The 17,243-nt window shown below is 35.5% G+C and overlaps 1 pseudogene; it reads right to left on the reverse strand.

The window, feature by feature from the left end:
• Positions 1-5,635: 5,635 nt before the first annotated feature.
• LOC130736648 (pentatricopeptide repeat-containing protein At1g12300, mitochondrial-like) lies at positions 5,636-8,910 on the reverse strand (annotated as a pseudogene).
• Between the last annotated feature and the right edge of the window lie 8,333 nt (positions 8,911-17,243).

The following is a 17,243-nucleotide window of genomic DNA, read 5'->3' on the forward strand; positions in this document are numbered from 1 at the left end:
TCACCTTAGGCAACATGGCTTGATCAGCTAATAGAGACTTCATACACTCCAGTGCCCAAACGTAGTCATCTGTGCCCTCATTAACAATGTAGCAAAAGGCTATGGAGTATGTCTTATCTGTGGAAGTCAGTCCAACAATCTCAAGCAAGGGAATTGCATATTTGTTTGTCTTGTATGTGCAATCCATAATCACTACATATGGAAATGTGTTGAACAGTTTGATAGCATTTGGATGAGCCCAAAATACATCCCTAATGACTTCCGATCCAGGCTCATGTCTTTCAAAGTGGACATACTTGTCACCGTCCAACTTCTTCAACAAGTGTTGCATTTCTGTCAATCCCCCGCGGAGGGATTTTCTTAACCTCTTGCAAACACCATAAATCTGAGATATGGTAGTCAAGTTTGAAGGATTGTTTTCCTTCAAAGTCAACAACATCTTTCTCGGTGGAACCCAACTCCTTGTCATTTTTCCCACTTGCTCCTTCTCTCCGGGTTTTAGACGACCAACAAAATTGTGCCCAAGTAGTGACCTAGCTGGTTCATGGTTGTGTATACCTTCCATCACCTTTAGCCGCCAATCTCTATCTATGCCATTTTTCCTAGGTCGTCCTTTTAGTCTAAAAGGACAACCTGTCTTTTGTGATCTCGTCCCTTCAACAAGGTCAGGGTCTCTATAAGGAACATATTTACCATGCTTCTCGCACCCCAACATGACATAAGCTTTTCTGCTTCCATTCCCACCATAATCTGACTTTGTGATCAACGTAACATATCCATTTTCAATCGCAATTCCATGAACCCAATTGATAAGATCATCACGGGTAGGGAAAATCTGTTATAATAATAAGAATTGATTACAAGGGTGATCAAGACATAATAAGAATTGATATATTACACTCTCAAAACAATGCAAAAATATGTTCAAAGAATACCTGATCAGTTGCAAATAAATGCGAGACATCTATACTTATACACGGGGGCACAAATGCTGGTGGTGGCACCTCTGTAGTGGCCTCTTCAGGTTGACCATTGTGAAATCCAGCTTCAATCAATTGTGACTCACCAAAGAAAAATGAATCTGTCATCCCTGGAAGAGAATACAGAAAGTTACATTCCATACTCAATACGGAAATCTACTTTCCATACCGAATACGGATTGTTACTTTCCATACTGAATACGGAAAGTACCTTTCCATATTCAATACGGAAGATAACAATCCGTATTATATCACGACTCAGAATTCAAAAACCCATCTTCTAACTACTTAAACTACTTAATCTAACTACTTAAACTACTTAATCTAACTACTTCCACTACTTAATCCTACAAAATAACAACAAATAAACACATAGACTTACCTCTACTACAACACTTGTTGTAGTGGTGGAGAGCTTGGGAAATGAAGGAGTGGATGGTGGTGGAGAGCTTGGGAATGAAAGTGAGGTAGGAGAGGGTGAGAGAGAGGGTGGTCTGGAGGCATTGAGGAGGTTCAGGGGGGCTGGTGAGGGGTTGGTGAAGGTTGGTGAGGGAGGAGTAATGGTGGAAAAAGGGGGAATCCTGTCAGAGTTAAATACGGAAAATACCTTTCCGTAGTCATCAAAATATAATACGGAAAGTACCTTTCCGTATTCAGTTAAATTGAATACGGAAAGTACCTTTCCGTAGGGCACTTTTGGGTTTAAAAAAAAATGGTGGGGCGCGCAGCCCCATAGGGGAGGCCCCAAACCCAACTCCCCACAAACGGCGATAACACTGACGGCGGAGGTGACCTTTTTGGTTTGCAAATTGCAAGGGGGAATTGTGAGAACTGAGAATACATCTTTTTTTTTATGAAACCGGCCACTGTTCCTAAAATATGGATTTTAAAACCTATGTTATCACAATCAGGATTTTATGGGATTTAACCTAAAATATTATTCTCTCCACTCTAAAACTATTGTAGTTTAAGGTTTTTGCACAAAGTTCAAGAGTTTATTAATTTATGTTATAATTTGACTGAAACACCATTATTTAATATGAGTTATATGAAAGAGAGAAAATGGAAATCATTGGTCAACTAATTGGTGAGAATTGTGATTGGTGGAAATAAGATGTGATATTTATGAGATACAATATTAAATGAGGGCATGAATGGAAGAGAATGATATAAAATGCTTTGGATATGTAAAACAACAATGGTTTTAGAACAAAATAAAAAAGTTAAAACTATAATAATTTTGGAACAGAGAGAGAACTATTTTGTACGAACTCAAGAAAATGACTAGATGCTCTCTTTTTCAATTTACTTTTTCTCTCCTCTTCTTACTATTCAAATATGAACTCAAACTAGCATTGATCTCATGTTATGCCCGAAAGAAATATAAGTACTTTGTCGTTATACATCAGACTTTTTCATATTTTATCCCTCATTTTTCTTTTTTAAATACGTATATCACATATTTAATTTTTTTTTTCCTAATCCTAGTTACACTCTAATTTGTTATGCTTTGTATCAATATACCAAAATCATTTTAATCTTCCAAATTTATCCTTTAAAACTATTTGATGTCAATTTTTTATAATATATTTGGTATCATTTTGAACGTAAGATATTACATTCAATTTTTTCATTTTTTATATAAAAAATAATCATAATCATTAAAAAAAGACTTTGTGAGCATACATCTTAATGGTAGAAAACTCACACAATTAATTTTTATTAACTATTCTAATATCATTAAATGTAAAATTAATACAGCAGTTGTTTTCAAAAAAAATTCATAATTGACTTTTGTTAATTACTTTAATATCATTGATGATATTAAATGCTATATTAATATATCAATTATTTTCGAAAATAACAAACTATTTAATAATTAGATTACAAAAAATCAGAAAATATAAATATGACATCATCTACCTACTGATTATAGTATGAGAGAGAAAAACTTATGTAGAAAGACATAGAATAAGAGGTGATACTTGCCGGAGTTGTCACTTTTTAGTTTCGGAAATAGTATATAGTTGTGTGAGGGGAATGTCTGTGCGGACTTCTTAGCTAACGCGGAAGCAACTCAGGAGCGTGATTTTGTCCTCCTCCAGAATCCCCCCACTATCATGGAGCATTTGCTTTTGGCTGACCAACTGTTAGGCAGTAAGGGGTTTCTTTATTGTTTTTTTTTCCTTTGCTCTCTTTGTTGTTTTTGCATCAAAAAAAAATCTTAAACTCAAAATGATATCAAATATGCTATAAAAAATGGTTGTCAAATAGTTTTATTAAATCACTGATTTGGAAATTAATCAATTCTTTTTTATTTTATGTTTTTGTATATACATCTGGAAGACTAAATTTTATATATTGATTCAAAGCATAACAAATTAGAAAAAAAAGGGAATTATAATGTAATTAGGATTGAAAAAAAAAACTTAAATAGGTGATATATCCTATATGTATTTTAAGAAAAATGAAGAGGAAATATGAAAAGATTCAATGTATGCCGACAAAGTACTCTTACTCCATCAGTGTATGGCGCAGGATCAATACTAGTTGTTTATATAATTATATGAGATTGACCATGTTACTCTATGTTTCATAAGAGATTTGGGTTTTTTTTTTTTCAATTTTGTTAATAATAAAATACATTAGAATAGAGACATATAATAAAACAAGGTATCACTCCTTAATGCAATTATGATTTCTTATAAAAATTTCCGTTTTTCACAATTCAGAAATTTGAAAATTCCCGATCGTTCTAAAGTTAGTAAGGAAAAATAGAAAATATCCCACTAAATTAGTAATGTGGGTTAATAAATCGAACACATTGTCCCCGAATGATAGCTTAAGTGATAAGAGTTAGGAGAAATGTGGGCTGGGTGGAATCGTATATTGATTTCTCAGCAGCAAACTCACACAGTTATCTTAGACATTTATTTGCTCTGGGGAGTTCACTTCTTTGACGCTCCGCCCTGTAGGAACCTTTTATTTTATGATTGCACGGGTATTTCAGTCCCGCAGCTACCAAGTGTAGTTTGTTTCGTGTTTGGGCTCTATCCCTTCCAATAAACAAAATAATTTAGTTTTAGTATTTCCAAATTGTAACAAAAAAAAGTTACTTATAATATTTTATATTTATATATTAGATTTTTTTGACAGATATATTATACTAAAAATATATATTTTTAAAAAGTATATTTTAATAATAAAATAATAATTTTATCTATTTTATTTTAAATTATAATATATTTAAATTATTTGAAAAGTATTTCTCATGAATTTCACGGACTAAAATACTAATCATAATAAAATTTAAAATTTCCTGCAAAACTGCATAAAAAATAAAAAATCGTAGCAAATTGAGGCGAATTAAAGATATTAGAAGTCGCAGAAAAATAATTAACAAGTTATTAATTTCCTGCTGTTTGCGGTTAATGCAGCATGTCAGCGCTGTGATGCTGACATTGAAGACCTTGATCATATCTTCAGATGGTGCCTTGATCTCTCAACGGTTATGGTCTCAGTTTCGCTCTATCCTTCCCCCTCTTGCTGCCTAAATTGACTTCACTGTTTGGCTTCATGATCTGTTGTCTCACTGTCATCGTGTTCTCGGCATTGCTCTATTATGGTGGATGTGGTGTTGGCATAACAACAGTGTGTTCGATGATCAAACTTGGCCGCTCAATCAGGTACTTTGTAGTGCTCTTAGGGATGAAGTGTTATGCCGGAAAACTTTGCTTCCCGAGCAACAACAGCTTGAAGGAGACCCTCCAGGTTCGAGTTCTCAATCTGTCTCTGTTACCGTTGATGGAAGTTGGATTCCAAGAAGGGGTATGATGGGTTGTGTGGCTATTATTAGAGAAAAAGATGGTACCTGGATCTCCGGCGTGTCAACCAGCTATAACCAAGGAGGGGCGTTCCTGGCCGAGCTTCTGGCAGTGGAACTAGGCATTACGCATGCTATCGAGCTTGGGTACAAGGATATAAGGTGTTCTACAGATTGTCTCCAGGTAACAAATGTGTTGCAGACTAATATGAATGTTGGGCATTTCTGGGACAGAGATATCATTAACCGGGTGCGCTCCGCAATGGGGACGGTGCAGAGTTGGCACTTGCAGCTTATAGAGAGAGACAAGAACAACACAACAAATCAGCTGGCCAAGGAAGCTGCTAGAGAGGAAGCCAATAAGCGAATTTAGAGGAATCCTCCTTCATTTGTTTATGCATCGCTGTATTTGGATGCGATTAGTTAGTTTTCCTCTTATGTTAATTTTCCTCTTGTAACACAAAAAAAAATTCCTGCTGTTTCTCTTGTGAACCATTTTGGGGAAATTCCCATCAAATTTCATAATATTGTGGGCAAGTTCTGCGATTGTACCTACAAATATTTTTGAAAAGAAAACCCACGGGCTAGAATTAAGCATGAAAAGTACTATTATTACATGCGAATTTACCTTCACATTTGTATCCGCATAAATTTTGCATTCATTCGAAAATAAGGAGCATAACAAAACATGAATTTAATTAAAACTAAAATGAGAGTTGTAGTGCATCTTTTTTATCTGTAACAATCATTCAAAAATTAAAGATTGGATGGTCAAAATCAAGTTTCTAATAATTTAATATGGAACTAGAAAGCAACTTACCTAGTTGTACTCTTAATGTAGACTTCTAGCAACCATTTCACGAAGAAGCTTCTCTGCCTTATCATTCTCACCTTTTTTAAACAAAGCACGGATAATTATTCCATAAGTTACAGCATCAGGAATACAACCGCTGCTTTCCATTTTTGACATCAATATCAATGCTTCATCAAACAAACCCTCTTTACAATACCCATCGATCATAACTGAATATGTCCGGACATTTAAATTGTAGCCTTTAATCAAAATTTCCTGAGCATCCTTAAGTCTTCCTACTTTGCATAGTCCATCCATAAGTACAGTGTATGTGTACATATTAGGCTGAATACCTCTATAATTCATCTCATTAACAAGCTTCCAGGCATCAAAGGATCTCCCTAATTTGCACAAACCATCAATAAGAGAATTGTAGCATATTGTATCAGCAATTATCTTTTTGGAATGCATTTCATTTAACAGGTTCCAGACTTCATCCACCATTTTAATCTTACACAAACCATTAATTATGATAGTATAGCTCTGAACATCAGGAGTCACTCCCCTTTGGACCATGAAGTTGAATATATCTTTGGCCTTGTTTACTTCCTTAACAAGACAGCACCCATCCATGAGAGAACTATAACTAACAATATTAGGTTCCAGACCTTGTTTCACCATCACAGCAAACACATTTTTTGCTTCTTTCACATTTCCTTCCTTACATAAAGCCTCAACCAATATATTAAAAGTACGAACTTCCGCGTCAATACGTTGCAACACCATTTCGTTTAACAAACCAACCGCTTGTTGAAATCGACCAACAATGTAAAAGCCATTTATCAATGCATTATAAGTGACAGCATTAGGTGGAATTCTCCTGCAACCATTTCAGAATATAAGTCATATGCATCACTTACAAGTTTAACTTTACACAAACTATCAATGATTGTGCTGTACATTATCACATTAGGCCCTTCAATCTGTCTCAGTAACCGCAGCGCCGCTCTTGTGTCTCCCGTTTTGCATAACCCATTGATCAACGTCGCGTAACTAACTTCATCCAACCGAAATCCCTGTGCAACCACATCATCATGAAATTCCATGGCTCTTTGAACCATGCCTTTAAGACAGAGACCTTTCATAAGTGTATTCAAGATGATAGTGTTTGGCTGATAACCTCTCTTGAGAATGTTTCCCATTACAGAAAAAGCTGAAGTAAGTTGACCTAAGTGGCCGTAACAATTGATCAAGATGCTGGAAGTGACAATGTCAGGCCTAATTCCCTTAAGTTCCATTTGGTGAGAAAGGGATATGGCAGTGGAGTAATGCTTCATCTTCACTAGGGAAGTTAAAATCATACTAAATTCGATGATGGAAGGGGTAGGATGCATTTGGAGCAAGCGATTGAAGAAGGAAACAGCATCATCAGGATTGTGAAAGGTATATTTTAGTACAACCCTAGAAAGGTCCTGTCCGTTTCCATTTTTTTAACCCTGTCAGTGATTTAAATTATCACTCGTCGGAACTCCGTCGATGACATGCTTCAAACGATTTACAAAAAAGATGACATTTTCAATATTTTTTCTGGCGACGGACCTAGGTCAGACGGCGATACAAAGACAAAGACTAATTTAAGGATTAATCAATTCAAAAAAGTCATTATTTTAAAATAAGCTGATGGCATATTATTTGGAAAAGTTACTTTAGAGTGCATTTGTTTAAGCTTTTATTTAAAAAAATCACTTTTTTCATTTGAAACAAACACAGTCTTAATTATCTTATCAAGGTTATAAATGTAATTAAAATTATGGTTCTGTTCTAATGACTTAGAGTTACCCAACACAGCACACATAACATAATTGTCTTGTTCTATCCTATTTTGTCATGTTCTGTTCTGTTTTATCTTGATCTGTTCCGTCACCGTCACCAAACGCTACATAAAAATTATAGAAGAAGAATCGAATCATTTGAAGGCCCAGACCATCTCTTTGTGGGAAATGGACAGGGTCTGTCTACCAATGACATTGGTTCCTCCTTTTTATTTTCTTCCTATAAACCAAACACTAATTTCAGTCTTAAAAACCTACTCTATGTTCCCTCAATTATTAAGAATCTTGTTATTGTTAGTAAGTTTGAAAAGGATAATAGGGTTTTCATTTTTTTTTTTGATTCATAGCCTAATGGCTAATACATCTAAAGTCATTGGTAGACAGGCCCTGTCCATTTCAATTTTTTTAACCCAGTCAGCAGATCCAAATCATCATTCGCCGGAGCTCCGGTGAGTACCTACTCCAAACAATTTACAAAGAAGATGACATTTTTTCAATAATATTTCCGACGAGGGACATAGGTCAGACAACGACGCAAAGACAGAGACCAATTTGAGGACTAACCCTTTCAAAAAAATCATTATTTTAAAGTAAGTTGAAAGCATATTATTTGGAAAAGCTACTTTAGAGTGCATTTGTTTTAACTTTTATTTAGAAAAATCACTTTTTTTCATTTGAAACAAACACAGTCTTAATTATCTTATCAGGGATATATGCGTAATTAAAATTATGGTTATGTTCTAATGACTTAGAGTTACCTTACACAGCACACATAACATAATTTTCTTGTATCATCCTGTTCTGTCCCGTTCCGTTGTTCTATCATGTTCTGTCCCGTTCCATTCTATTTTATCATGTTATGTTCTGTCACCAAACACTACCTAAGAAATTACATAAGATGAATTCTTTTGAAGGCCCAAACCATCTCTTTGTGGGAAATGGACAGGGCCTGTCTACCAATGGTATTGGTTCCTCCTTTCTATTTCCTTTCTCTAAACCAAACACTAATCTCAGGGAAGCACGGACACTTCAAAGCAGAGGCGTGCCCGCGTGTCCGACACGCGGATGACACGGACACGTTGCGGACACGCCACCGACACGTGTCAGACACGTCTGAATTTTAAAATATTATTTCTTGGCTCGGACACGGCTTGTACAGTGAGCTGACACACCTTTGTGGCTGGACACATATATGGGACACTTGTGTTGTTTTTTTATTATTTTTTGACTTAAAAAAATCAAACAAATCTTATCTAATTAAAACTGAAACAAACCTTATTAAATCAAATCTTGCCCTATTTTGTTATCTGTTGATTTTGTTTGCCAAAGGTAAAAACGATGCTACTATGTTACTTCTTTGAGTTCTTTCTAATGTACATGCTACTATGTTACCCTAAGAACAGAAGCAGATTACTCATTTCTTGCTCTGTTTTGTTTGCCACTGTTATTACTTTCTTACCTCTATAGGCATTTACCCCTTGTGCCCCGTATTTCAATATATATTCAATTTTCTCATAAAAAAACTCTTGATTTTACTGCTGATTTTGTGAACATATTATCATGTTGTTTTTTTAATATATATATATATATAGATATAGATATATTTTTAAGTCGTGTCCCCATATTCTATTTTTTGGAGTTTAGCCGTATCACCGTTCCCGCCCGTGCTCGTGTTCCGTGTCCGTGTCTGAGTCCGTGCTTCATAGTTAAAAACCTACTATATGCTCCCTCAATTACTAACAATCTTGTTAGTGTTAGTAAGTTTGAAAAGGATAATAGGGTCTTCTATGAGCTTCATCCTCATTTGGGCCTTGTAAAATCTCAGGACACCAATGGAGTCTTGCTCCAAGGCAAAGTGGGATCGGATGGCCTTTACAAGTTCTCTACTTGAGGCTAAGCCACACCAATCGAAGACCTGCTATTTTTACTACATATCAAATTCATCTAATTGTACTGCCAATGTATGGCATTCTAGATTCGAACATCCAAATCTTGATGTACTTAAAAGGGCTCTACATTTCTGTAAATACCCATATCAAATAAAATTGAAGATGAGTGTTGTAAGGCTTCTGTGCAAGTTAAAGCTCATCGTCTTCCTTCTCACCCCTCTACTACTGTGTATTCATCTCCTTTATAGTTGGTTTATAGTTACTTGTGGGACCTTCCCTAAAATCTATTGGCTATTTGTATTATATCACCTTTGTGGATGATATACATGAATTTATTTTTTAAAATCGAAGTCCGAAGCTCTTTCTTTCTGCCTTTGTCAAGTAACCAATTATCTCAAAAGTCTAAGCTATTGGTAAAGTCCACCTGAATGGTTTTATATTATATTCTAACACGCTCTCTCACGCAAGAGCCCTTTAGGCTTGAAGCAAGGACAATGCATAGCCCCACCTGTAAGTGCTGAAATTCAACTTTTTATTAGAAAAATTAGGGGCGACATGGATGGAACTCTAGACCACTTAGTCATAGAGGCTCTGATACCATGTTAAATAACTAATTTTCCCAAAGTAAAGGCTTAAGCTTTTGGGATAATTGGTTGCTTGACAGGGTATCAAAGTCGATGGGTGGTGTAGCTATGATAACAACTCCTTGTGTCAAAAGTCTTCCTAATGGTGAGGTCAGATGGCGTGTCCCGTTGACACGGTGAAGCTAACGACGCTACAAGTATGGATAGCATCAGTACCTCGGTAGAGGGAATATGGTAATGTGGCGATGACTCGCATTTAAGGGTAAGAGATTAAATCTTCTTTTGAGCTGCAATTATCATATAGGCTAATTTGTCCTTATACTCATCAACAAAATGTGAACGCAAGCATAGACATATTGTAGAATTGTATTTATCTTTGCTTGCTCATGCTTCTATGTCTACTAAATATTGGGACTGTGCCCCTTCGATTCACCTGGTTCCTGTTTCAAATAATCATCCAATGCAAACTATGTCCAAGTTTGGAATTGTAAAATCCATACTTCACCCCACACTCTTAAATGCTCAAATAGAACTGCTACTGTGAAACAGACTCTTGCTCATCCCCAATGGGTTGCAGCTATGAAAAGTGAGTATGATGCATTGATTAATAACAAGACTTGGTCATTAGATCCTCTTCCTCCACTTAGAGAGGCTATTAGATCGATGCAAGTGGGTATTCAAGATTAAGGAAAATCGCGATGGATCAGTCAATAAATACAAGTCTGGTCAACACGAGTTTGATTATACTGAAACTTTTAGTTCAGTACCAAACCTATTATTGCTCAGGTTGTTCTCACCTTGCTTTAACACAACAATGGCCTATACAGCAACTGGATGTCAACAATGCCTTTTCAAATGGCATTCTTGAGGAAGAAGTATACATGCCATGGTGAAACTGACAAGAGCATGGTTTTTAAGTTACATAAGGCTCTTTATGGCCTAAAACAAAACAGGCTCCTCGGACCTGTTTTGAAAGGTTGACAACAGCTCTAATTCACTACTTGCAAATGTGATCCTTCACTTTTGGTACTTTCTAAGTTTGGATTATTTATTTATATGTTGATCTATGCGGATGATATCATCACCAGGAGCAATTTCCTTCATTCAGAAGCTCAAGCTCATTCAACAGTTAAATGATCAGTTCTCTCTCAAGCAACTGGGACATTGACAGTGGGGATGGGGGAAAAAGAAAAAGAAGTAAACATACCTAAAACCTCCGGGGCAGTGAGCTTTAGAGAAGGTTTTGTACACAGCACTTCCTTATTCAAATCTTTAACCAAGTCATGCCAACCATATATCAGAAATCCTTGAACACAGACATGATAAGTGCATTTATAAGGCAGCGGCAATTCTCATCCACATTCACAAGTCTAGGTTTTCAGTATCATCTAATAGTCCTTTTAAATTGACCATGGTATATAAGTATAACTATAAACATTAATTTGTAACCATTTAGCTAGAAGACGAGCTCTCATGCATCATTCAGTTTCCCAGCTCGACACATTCCATCAATCACTATATTGTTGGGGAAAATCAATGAAGAAAGTGAGAAAAAATGAAGATGCAATGATGTGCACAACTAGCTTATATCTGAAAATAAATTCATTTCATAGCAACACATTACACATATCTTGAATTCAAAAAATGACTATAGCAGCAATTTGAAAATTGCTATATCAATTTAAAGATAAATTCGCTCTTTCTAATATAATAATATTGCTATATCAATTTGAAAATTCAACCGAATAAAAGATAAGAACCTCCTGAGCTTCTATGCAAAATAAAGTAACTCCAACATAATATACAATTTTGACAATAGTCTTTATATTCAAGAGGAAGGAGAATGGTAGGAACTAAGAACTAAAATTATTATAATAATGATGGGGCATTTTAAAGAACAAAGCTCTAGTTACAGTGGACAATTGCAACAAAAAATATTTCATGTGCAAAAAACTGAGAAAAATTCCAGATCAGTGCCTTCTCTTCCAGGTGGTAACAACCAGCTTAAACTAACCAATTGATTATATACTCTCCATGTCACCACCATTCCTTTCATATTCAAATGTAACTGTAAGGCGAAAAGAAGTGTTTTACTTTTCATCCTTTCTAAACACAACAAGAGACATAAAAATGCAGAGAAGAAATAAAAAATACTGATGAAAGATCATGTAATCTGCAATTAGAACTAGAGAATACCATAACTTAAAAGACAGTGGTTCCCTGTTGTTGACACCATGCTTTTATAGGGATAGTAGTAGTAGACTCTATGTCATGTTATATTTAGAAAATTCATCTAAGTTTAAACAGAAAACTGTCAGAAGAATAGTCTTTTGATTTTATAATTTTAAAAATATTTCATCAAGTGAAATTTCCAAAATTTACAACTCAGGAGCATGCAGCAATGAAAACATCAACTGGTTGAGACAATCGAAAGTTTTAGCTGATCTAAAGAAATTGATTTAAACACTAAGTTTTGTTAAGAGAAATATCAGGTGTTACAGAAAAATCTTTAGCATGTAATAAAGAAGGCATTTAGTAAATAGATCTGTTTTGTAAGTAGAAATAAAAACCAACCATGTAAGGTCGCTTTATGGGTCACCCTACGCCATTGAGCTCGATCAAAAACCAGATTATGGGGATTATTATTGGTTATAAAATCTCAGAATGGATCAGCAATGCTGGAAATAAAATCAATTGTAACAATCTTTTTAATTTTTGCTGGGCTTGTTTCATTAAAAAAGAGACAATATACCATCTCATATGAAACAAACCAAGAACTCCAAACTAAAGCAACTATCAAGACACTAACCCTATAAACAAAAAATGGAAAGAACATTATAAGAGTCAACAGATAACATTGAAACTACCCTGGGGTGAAGGATGGCAGCCATGTCAAGTACAAAATTAATTAAAAAACATAAGACATCCAAAACATAAGAAGCGGTGAGGCCATTATAAAGCTTAATTACTCTGACCCAGCAGATACAAAATATGCAAACCAACCATAAAAGTTCAACAGTGACAGAAATAGTAATTTTCTATGGCACTTAAGTTTTTTATCTTCTTTTTTCCTTTCAGCAAGCCTCGAGCAACCATTTGATGAAAAGTTGCTTTGCCTTATCACTTTTTTTTTTCTTTAAAAAAGAGCACAAGTAAATAATTCAAAAGTTATAATACTGATCATCTTTATAGTGCGATTCCAATGAGGGACTATAAATGATCATAATCATAACTAAACAAGAGAAATGAAATCTGAGCCTTTTGGATAATCCACATTTCTTATATTTCTTTTATTCATTATTTTATGAATGTCAATTTTAAACGATCACAAGAAAACAGTCTCTTGAAATGTTCACTACCAAAATAAACCATAGTCATAGAAAAAGTTCCAATTAATGTGCAGTAATGACCAAAAGGAAAATATTAGCAACTTCAACACATAAGACAAATCAGATGATTCAAACAAAAATGTGCTTGTGTTTTTCACTCTTCCCTTTGAAAGGAGACCACAGGTGCGATGGGGCATATTAGATTTAAAACCATTCATGTACTCTCACATAGTAGTTTAACATCATGTCCAACGCAAACGGGAAAATCTGGCAGAAAAAGAAACTTTGACAAGCTTGCTTCTGCAAAGATGTTTGCACTAGAAACTCAAATGGAAAACAAAAAAAAAAGATAAATTTTTATGCCACAGACTCCAATCTGCACCACACTAGTGAACAGACACCAATGATCCTTAATAAACTTAAAAATTACAAAAACAGCACGACCCAGAAGCCAAAAACAGCACATATACAAAAATAACAAGTGAAAACAGCACAAACCCCTAAGGACAAAACTACAAAAGAAAAGTCAAGTTCAACTATCAATAATATGAAGCAAATAGAATCAAATCTTTATGAAAACCCTCATCTGCATGACAATACATTAGGTTCCTAAAGTGAACCCTGGCTCAAATTTCAGAAAACTGCCCATGCTTCTCTAATTTATGAAATGGCACCCCTGCCTCACAAAGATACTAAAGAACAAAACCTTCCTCTTTCAACGTTCCATGAGATCAACAACAATTGGGTGCCAAGAAAGCCTACTCATTATCTCAATCTCAGCCTTTACACTCCTCAGATCATCCAAAGAAACCAACCTATCTTTAGCAATTAGTTTGCAGGCCATAACCATCCATTTCAAAGTCATAGTACTTGAAGAAGCTTAATGACACTGATATTTGATGAAGGAAATTTTCATAAAGCACATGATACCATGAATCTTGTCAAACAACCAATTATCCCAAAAACTTAAGTTGTAGGGAAAGGGTCATATGAATGGTTCTATATTATATTTCTAAAACACGCCCTCACACAAGAGCCCACTTGGGCTTGAAGCGTGAACAATGCACAAGTCCACCTACCATGAGCTCAAATTTCACTTAAATAATGGGGGCGGCAAAGGATCGAACTCTGTCAAACAACCAATTATCCCAAAACCTTAAGTTGTTGGGTAAGGGTCATATGACAAATCTGAACAAGTCATGACCTAGGACCACCATTCTCCCTATTTTCCAGCTGATCTGCAAAACAGTGATAATACAACTTGCACCGACCACAACAGAACCCCAAAATAAGACAAACTAAACATGTTCATTGCAAATAACCTCCCTCCCTACGGCTTCCCCAAAGTAATCACTTCTACCAGTGATAAGAAGGTCCAGAAGCCAAAAACAGCTCATGCACAAGGATAACAAGCTAAATCAGCACAAACAAACAAGAAATAAACATCAACACAAAAATACAGTTCAGCTATCATTAATTTGGATAATTAATAGAGTAAAGTGTAAGAGGTAAAGAATTCCAAACAATCAAATCAGTTTCAGCTTGGTTTATTATCTGAGAAACTGACAATGACCACCGACTGAAAAAAGAATATGTATAGGGAGCAGATCAACAGTAGATTGAGAAGAAAAAGGATAGTTATGTGACTCATGTCAAGGCTAAAATAACTGACCATTGTTATCATTGCAATAGCAAAAGGAACATAACAACACATAAATTTAATTAAAACTAAAATGAGAGTCGTAGGGCATCTTCTTTCTTATGTGTAACACTTGAATTTGATAAAATAATACTTGTATTTCATTGATAATACTTGACTAGACTACAATATATATAGACTAACAAATAGATAAAAAGAAACTAAATCTATCTAAACCTATCTCTATTTAAATAGATATTATCTCTATTTAAATAGATACTAATCTAAAATAGAGAAACAAATCTAAACTATATCTCAATGAGATAAGACTAATAGTAAACTAAATCTAAACAGATATTCAACACTCCCCCTCAAGCTAAAGCTTACTTAGCTTTAAGCTTGTAACAAATCGAACCCAAGAAGAAAATTATCTTAATAGATATCCCTTAATAATGACAGTCTTGGCGAATTTCTGAATTGAATAACCTTTCAAACTTCTAGTAAATCCATGGCGATAAAAGCCAACTTCTCATACTTCAAATTGAATAATCTTTCGAACTTCTGCTAAATCCATGGGCAGGCAAAAGACAACTTCTCATACTTGATCTGGCTGAAATTGATGCAAGACAAAAACCAATTCTTCTGGAGTATCGTAGGGTAGCTGAGTCAGCAAACAAGGGCGAAAAACCAGCAACAATACGCCCGAAAACAAAACAAGGCTGAAGCAACAACTCACCAACAACAACCACACAGAAATAAAACATACTTGAGGTCAATCGATTGATGGCTTCTAAGACAAACAATGGTGTCAACTTTGACACAGACAACTCTCAAACATTAGAGAGCGGGCCAGCGCAACTCGCAGCTAGAGCCCTAAAACCAAAACCAATAACTCTCAACTAGAGAGTGGGCCAGAGCAACTTGCAGCTGAAGCCCTAAAACCAGAAAACCAAACAATCGAGACAAAACAAACGAAGGTGACATTGTCACCTTCAAAACCAAACAAAACCAAATTGCATAAAGTCAGCCAAGATCAATATAATAAGAGCATCACGAACCATGAGACGCAAACTAAGAACTCAAACAGCAAGAAACATCGCAGATGAGAAAACACAGCAGACCCACAAACCAAACTGGAAGAGGAAGACCAGACGACCATTAACGGTGGCGCCACAACACACGTCAAATAGAGGACCTTAAAAACCAAACCTGACCGAAACACAAATAGGACCAGCGAGAACAATGCAGCGCAATACAATTAGATCCAACCAAACACTTCTTGAATACACCCTCCACCAAACCAGCAACAAGGATAACGATTGTCGGCGGTGGTTGACTGTGGTCTCTATTAGGATATTTAGCAATATCCAACACTTCCCTTCAAACTATAGCATATATGTCATATGCATAGCTTGTAACAAATATAATTAAGATTTAACAATATTCAGATCTTCCCCTCAAGCTAGCGCATATATGTCATATGCATAGCTTGTAACAAATATAATTAACTTGAAAAGCAGCTGCTGCCGGAGAGAGATATTCCCAAAGATAGAAAAACAACCAGAAATCAAAGAGGGGTTGATTAACCAGCGAGAACAAAGCAGCGGAGCAATACAATTAGATTCAACCTGACGCTTCTGCCTCTCCCAAAAAACATTAGCACATACTGGATTATGGAGAAATAGGAAAGCAAAGGAACACAACAATCTAAATCAGATTGTTGGATACTCCAAAACACGATGCTATTAAACAATCACCATAAAAGCATCATTCTTGAATACACCCTCCACCAAACCAGCAACAAGGATGACGATTGTCGGCGGTGGTTGACTGTGGTCTCTATTAGGATATTTAGCAATATCCAACACTTCCCTTCAAACTATAGCATATATGTCATATGCATAGCTTGTAACAAATATAATTAAGATTTAACAATATTCAGATCTTCCCCTCAAGCTAGCGCATATATGTCATATGCATAGCTTGTAACAAATATAATTAACTTGAAAAGCAGCTGCTGCCGGAGAGAGATATTCCCAAAAATAGTCCAAAATTTATACACCAACAAACCACACAATGCAAAACCAATTCTCCACTTTAATAGAGAGCAAAAATCTTTTCCAACTCCAAAACCACATTGTGCCAACCAAAACCAAGAAACCAAAACAAGAAACTAGAACAACCCAACACACTAATTGAGAACTGGATTGGACCAAAGAGCCACATGGTACTGCTTCATTCTGGCATCATCAGAAACTTCCAATATCACCATCCCAACGCATTGGCATTCCATATTTCCACTTCATGTAACCAATACTCTCGCTGGCAGTGAAGAATTATTATGTCATTCCAATCAAGAATTCTTGAGTAAACA

The sequence above is a fragment of the Lotus japonicus genome, chromosome 2 (assembly GCF_012489685.1).
Source record: "Lotus japonicus ecotype B-129 chromosome 2, LjGifu_v1.2".
NCBI classification, from domain to species: domain Eukaryota; kingdom Viridiplantae; phylum Streptophyta; class Magnoliopsida; order Fabales; family Fabaceae; genus Lotus; species Lotus japonicus.